This window comes from Babylonia areolata, chromosome 27, assembly GCF_041734735.1.
Source record: "Babylonia areolata isolate BAREFJ2019XMU chromosome 27, ASM4173473v1, whole genome shotgun sequence".
Taxonomy (NCBI): domain Eukaryota; kingdom Metazoa; phylum Mollusca; class Gastropoda; order Neogastropoda; family Buccinidae; genus Babylonia; species Babylonia areolata.
In genome coordinates this window covers 20882064-20889181 of record NC_134902.1, presented here as the reverse complement: position 1 = coordinate 20889181, position 7118 = coordinate 20882064, and positions in this window count along the sequence as shown.

Sequence of the window (7118 nt, the reverse complement as noted above, 5' to 3'; positions counted from 1 at the left end):
TTCTTCATTTTATACATACGAACATAGGGTAGGTAGGCCTAATTGCGAACGAACCAGTTGATGCGACCAGCTCGGTGTGCGCATTGTACAGACAACAGGTTGCACGATCGTCAAATGTAGCTCTTCTGCTTTTGAAGCCTTTCTCTAATTCGTTGCACTTGGAAAACTTCGTCTTCTCCAATGGAACGTCGCACCAGACTGTTGCGTAGTTGGTTTTGATCACACACACACACACACACACACACACACAGTTCGTCTTCTCCAATGGAACATCGCACCAGACTGTTGTGTAGTTGGTTTTGATCACACACACACACACACACACACACACGCACAGCCTACAGACAACGCTCAGAAACTGTGCAGCATCGTTCGCAAATTTAATACACTCACGTCTAAAAATCCTATGCTCTAAACAAACGACACTATTTAGGAGATTCCTGTCAAAACAGACATTGTGATCCGTTACCATGCTTTCTTAAATTCTCCTAGCACTGGTAATACACAAATTCTTTCAACATATCCAGTCAAATCAGTTACTTTGAACTATGCAAACTTCGAGTCCAACTACTTGCTTCCCTTGATTTTAGGATTTTGAGAGCATGTTCGTGAACTTGGTCTGGGGTGGAGCGCGGAAATTGTAGGGTTAATATAACTGACGTTTGACTGGTTCTTGGAAATGGATATTCATTCGTTAACCCTTTCACCGCCAGTCAATTGAGAGTACAAAATTCCCTTGTGGTATAAACACAGAAAAGACAGTGGCTAAGAATAGCTGGGGATTCCTTCTGCGATGAATAGAAAATACGGCCTATCCTACCACCGAACATTAAGAGCAGTAGGTTCATGGATAACAGACCAATGAATGGTCACTTTTCAGTGACATGGGTCCTCTACCATGCCTGTGCTTAAATGCGAGTTTGGCGGTGAAAGGGTTAATGTTTCAGAATGAGGTCGAAACTGACGTTAGAATTGTGAAATAAGTGTGGTGAAAACGCTTCAAAGTGGGGCGGTACACGTACCGTTGGCAATAATTACATGTTCGCAATTAGGAATACCTACCCTATGTTGCTGTTGGAGTCTCCCGTCGGACCGACGGATGAGTAGGCAGGCAGGCTTATCTGTCGGTGTGTGTCCTCATATTGCCTGACCAGCACAGGTGACTTTTCTTTTAGTGAGAAGGAGTTGTGCAGTCCCTTCCCCACTCTCTCGCCTACCAACGCTCACAGTCCCACAGGTATAGATACTGCCACGTGTAGGACGGCCTCGGCAGGTGCAGGTTGTTTTTTTTCTTCGGAGCTCCGTTTCCAAGGCTAAGAGCTCCCCCTGCCCTTTGGTCATCCTCTTCCGCCTTCACAGCCGTTGGGAAAGGTTTCCTCCTCCGCCTGATCCGTCGTTGGGAGACTTCACATGCGGCAGGTAGTAATGGGTTACATGGTACCAGTAGCAAGGGCTATGCCCCTGACCTGACCTACACCTACCCTATACATCTTTTTTTTTTTTTTTTTTTTTTTTAAATTCTCTCCTGCTGATGGAGACAACTTTTGTGCTGTCTCGGAACCTACATCATATTATGTTTCATATAATTCATTGATGATAAATGGCATGACAACTAACTTTGTCAGTTCAAGTGTGGTACGGGCTGTATTACGACAATGCAGGGTGGGTGTAGATATATATGTACGCACGTCGCTGATAGGGAAACGTCAAGAGGAGTTGATTGCGTCAGTCTTTGGGTGACGTGATGGTGTGAGAGGAGACAGCACCCACTTTGACGTCATCATCACCAAGGGCGGGTCACTCTGGGTCTGTACTGCTGTGTGTGTGTGTGTGTGTGTGTGTGTGTGTGTGCGTGCGTGTGTGTGTGTGTGTGCGTGTGTGTGTGGTGTATGTGTGTGTGCGTGCGTGTGTGCGTGAGTGTATGTGTGTGTGTGTGTGTGTGTGTGTGTGTGTGTGTGTGTAGGTGGGGAGTGGGGGGTATGTGTGCATATGTATGTGTGTGTGTGCGTGCGTGCGTGCGCGCGCGCGCGTGTGTGTTGTGTGTGTAGCTCACGATATATCTCTCTGTCTCTATTCTCCCTCTGTCTGTGCCTGTCTGTCTGTCTGTCTCTCTATGTATACATACATATATATCTTTTCATTATACCTGTTAAACTGCAATGCTTTGCTCACGAATCATATTGCCCCATTTCATATGGGGGTTAAGGCCTAATAATGAATGAATTAAAAACAACAACCAAAAAAAACAACAAAAAACAAAACAACAACAACTAACACACACAGACACACACACACATACACACACACACACACACACACACACACACACACACACACAAACCACCCCAACATCTTGGATCTTGGATCTCTGTCTTTCACTGTCTCCGTCCCTGTCTCTGTCTGCTTCTGTCTGTGCACGCATGTACATACGCGCGCACGTGCAGGGCGCGACTCTGTCTGTGTGTGTGTGTGTGTGTGTGTGTGTGTGTGTGTGTGTGTGTGTGTGTGTGTGCGTGCGTGCGTGTGTGTGTGTGTGTGTGTGTGTGTGTGTGTGTGTGTGTGTCCAGGATGGAGGACCACCGCCTGCCCAAGATCGCGCTGTATGGCGAACTGTCCACTGGCCACCGTGACAGAGGAGCACCCAAGAAGAGATACAAAGACTCCTTGAAGAAAGCTCTCGGTGCCTGTCACATTGACCATCGCCAGTGGTCCGCAGTAGCCGCTGATCGAGAGACCTGGCGACGCACCATCCACCAAGCTGTCTCCTCCTTCGAAAACAACCGCAGGGCCAGCCTTGAGGACAAACGCAGAAGGAGGAAGAACCACGACGCTGCAGCCGCGAACCCAGACCAGACTTTCCCTTGCAACCGCTGCGGCCGACTCTGCTTTTCCCGCATTGGCCTTGTCAGCCATGAGCGTGCCTGCATAAGACGTGGACAACGCCCTTCCTAGATCTTCGTCAGCGAAGCCAGGCCATGATGATGATGGTGTGTGTGTGTGTGTGTGTGTGTGTGTGTGTGTGTGTGTGTGTGTGTGTGTGTGTGTGTGTGTGTGTGTGTGTGTGTGTGTGATCAAAACCAGAAGAAATAAAGAAGTGTCATGTTACCGTGGAATGTTTTTATTCCTGATAAAGGTGTTATATAATATTTCTTACTTTTCAATTCCATTATATCAGTGTGGTATTCTGACTGAAAGCGATCTCTCTCTCTCTCTCTCTCTCTCTCTCTCTCTCTCTCTCTCTCTCTATATATATATATATATATATATATATATATATATATATGTGTGTGTGTGTGTGTGTGTGTGTGTGTGTACATCACATTTTACGCCTGTAACCTTTTATTCTATAGCCGGCCTTTGGCTTATATGTGAATAATCTTCTTTTTTTTCTTTTTTTTTCCCAAAGTCTCATCTTAGGAAATAAATTACACACGTTTCCAGTCAAACTTGGGAGAAAGGCCGAAAGCGTGATTCGAACCCAGACCCTCAAGATCTCTCTGTATTTCGCAGATGAACATCTTAACCAGTCTGCCACCTTATTTGCTGTCTTTTATTAAGAAGAGAAGCTGTCACCTACACCCAGATTAACAAGAACACTACTAACGCAAGGTACACGTTGATGATACACCGCGCATCGTTGCAAACACGTGTGTGGTGGTTGACAAGAACATAGTGTTAGACAACAAAACAGGACTTTATAATAGTCTTTAAATCATTGTCATTACAGTGCAAGTGATGTAAGTGTAGAATGACAATGTGTTTTGTTGTTTGATTTTGTTTCTTCGTGAGGTCCGGTTATGTAAAGGTGACCATGTTTCTATTGTGTTGTGTGTGGTTGTTTTTTTTTTTTTTTTTTTTTTTTTAGGGTGGGGTGTGTGGGATGGTTGGGTGGAGTGGCAGGGGAGTAGGGGGTGGAGGGGAGATTAGGGGGCGGGGGGGGGGGGTTGTGTCAGTATCGCAATGATGCAGGCAAGGCGGGTTGGGTTGGGTTCAGAATTCCGAAACTTACCGTTTCAGTTCCGTGCACGCACACACGCGTGCGTGCGCGCAGCCACACACACACACAGACAACCATACAGGCACACACACACACACACACACACACACACACACAATCATGCAAGCACACACGCATGCACGTTTGTACATACATACATACATACATACATACATACACACACACACACACTCGCGTGACCGCACATACCCACACAAGCACGCACACGCACACACACACACACACACACATCACACATATACATTGTCTCACACATATTTACATATCCCGCTCCATTCTCTCTCTCTCTCTCTCTCTCTACCTTGGCTCACACACACACACACACACACACACACACACACACACACACTTCCATATTTTTTTCTGTTTCTTTTTTTCTTTGTCTTCTTTTTTTTTTTTTTTTCAAAAACAAACAAACACACAAAAAAACAGACTTTCTCTTCGCATGGCACGAATACCCTAGAAAAAAATTCATGTGCTCTTACTTCATTGTTACCTTTCTTTATCCTTATTATTGAATCTATTATTTCTATTCCAATACAGTGTTTTCCCCCTTTTCGTTCCTCCAAATTCCCTCCCTTGGTGTGTCGACAGTTTACCAGGGTCGTCCTTCGGATTTACGCGCGTGCGGATGCGATTATTCATTGAAATAGTATTATTATGTAATTTATGTGCATGTGATTTGTCAGCTTGTGACAGCGCTCTGTTCATGCAACTCCCTCCGTATGTAGCTATGGTGTGTGTGTGTGTGTGTGTGTGTGTGTGTTGTGTGTGTGTTGTGGTGTGTGTGTGTGTGTGCGCGTGTGTGTGTGTGTGTGTGCGAAGGGGTGGGGGTGGGGGGATGGGGGTGGGGGCTTCTGACGTCAAAGAGTGCAAAGCGTGCTTTCTCTCTGTCACTGACTGTATGTCTTCTGTTTATAAGAGAAAGAAAGACAGACAGAGAGACACGGACACGGACACGGACATTGTTTCATTGCCATTGACAAAACTATCCTTTGTCAAGGGGGACAATGTATGAACAAAAGAATAACGGCGGTTAACAGAGAAATTGACACATTGCTAAGAGTAAAAAGAAAATCAAAGACAAATAACAAAAACAAAAACAACGACAGCAAAATCATAAAATACAAAATATTGCTAAGATGAAAAAGAAAAGAAAAAGCTCGACCATCCAACTTTCTTCAAAGTCATTCAGAATCAGAAACTGTGAAACAGTGTTTTTTCGAGAACTTTCGAAGTTAATTTCTTTTTCCGACATTCCCAAGCAACACACACACACACACACACACACACAGAGGAGATGATATCCATAGAGAGGACAAACAAATACAAAAACAAGCAAAAAAAGCTCAATTAAATTGAAAAAGAAAGAAAACAAAAACCACAAACAAACAAAAACCAACAACAAAAAAACAAGAAGACTCATCTTATAATAATAATAATAATGGTATTTATATATCGCTGAATCTTGTGCAGAGACAAATCAAAGCGCTTTCGCACCAGTCATTCACACGCATGCATAACTCTAAAACTGGAGAAACTGAAGGCAATTCAGTTTCAGTAGCTCAAGGAGGCGTCACTGCGTTCGGACAAATCCATATACGCTACACCACATCTGCCAAGCAGATGCCTGACCAGCAGCGTAACCCAACGCGCTTAGTCAGGCCTTGAGCTGAAGACAAGAGGCAGGGAAGGGAGGCTATTTTTGTCTAAGCAAGACACACACACACACACACACACACACACACACACACAGAGGAGATGATATCCATAGAGAGGATGATATAAAGAGACAGAATAAGACATGTGGTGAAATACAGTAATATCATATGACACAACATAATAAGCTATACTAAGCAAAATTTGCAAATTTTCTCATCAGGTATTCATGGTACCTTTTCTTGAACACAGTGAAACTGTTATGCACATTGTGACGAGTTCAGATGTTGTTCCAGAGGCAACCGCCAGAGTAAGTGAGACTCGATTCAAATAAATCAATTCTAGGCAGTGGTACCATGATCTTGTTGTTGTTACGCATTGCACTTGAAAGGGGGGGGGGGGGGAGAGAGAGAGAGAGAGAGAGAGAGGGGGGGGGGGGAGGGAGAGAGAGAGAGAGAGACACGGGACACAAATAGGGATAAGAACTGGCTCGTTAACGCTCATGAGTTTGCCCCCTTTAGTCTCTCTCTCTCTCTCTCTCTCTCTCTCCATTCAAATACAGTTGTTGTTGTTGTCTTTAATATCAAATTATATTCACACACACACATCTATATGAAGATATGTATGTATGTATGTATGTTATACACACACACACACACACACACACACATATATATATATATATATATATATATATGTGTGTGTGTGTTTGTGTGTGTGTGTGTAGAATAGCGGACCATGCAAATATGTGGACAAGGCATGCTTTTTTTTTCTTTTTTTTTTTATTTTTTTTATTAGAGAAAAGAAAAAATGTATATGGACATACTCACAAAATCCAGATCCTGAATAATAGCCCCCACCCCCACCCCATAAAAACACACACGCAAAAAAACAAAAACAAAAACAAACAAAAAAAGCTCAATTAAATTGAAAAACAAAAAACAAAAACACAAACAAACAAAAACCAACAACAACAAAAAAACAACAAGAAGACTCACCTTATAATAATAATAATAATGGTATTTATATATCGCTGAATCTTGTGCAGAGACAAATCAAAGCGCTTTTGCACCAGTCATTCTCACGCATGCATAACTCTAAAACTGAAGAAAATGAAGACAAGGAAGAGGCAGGGAAGGGAGGCTATTTTGGGAAGAGGTGGGTTTTAAGGCCAGATTTGAAAGAGCTGAGTGTGGAGACTTGACGAAGCGGAGCAGAAAGTTCATTCCAATTGCAAGGTCCAGAGACCTACCATTAGGCAGCCATACTCCACTGCAGGGGTGGGGGGGTGGGGTGGATGAGGGGGTGTGTACAGGACATGTTCGTATTTCCATAACCCATCGAACACAGACATGGATTACCGAAATAGTTAGAATAAAAAGAATATATTTTAAAGAAAAGAGATATTTTATATATATGTATATGTACATAACACAAGATA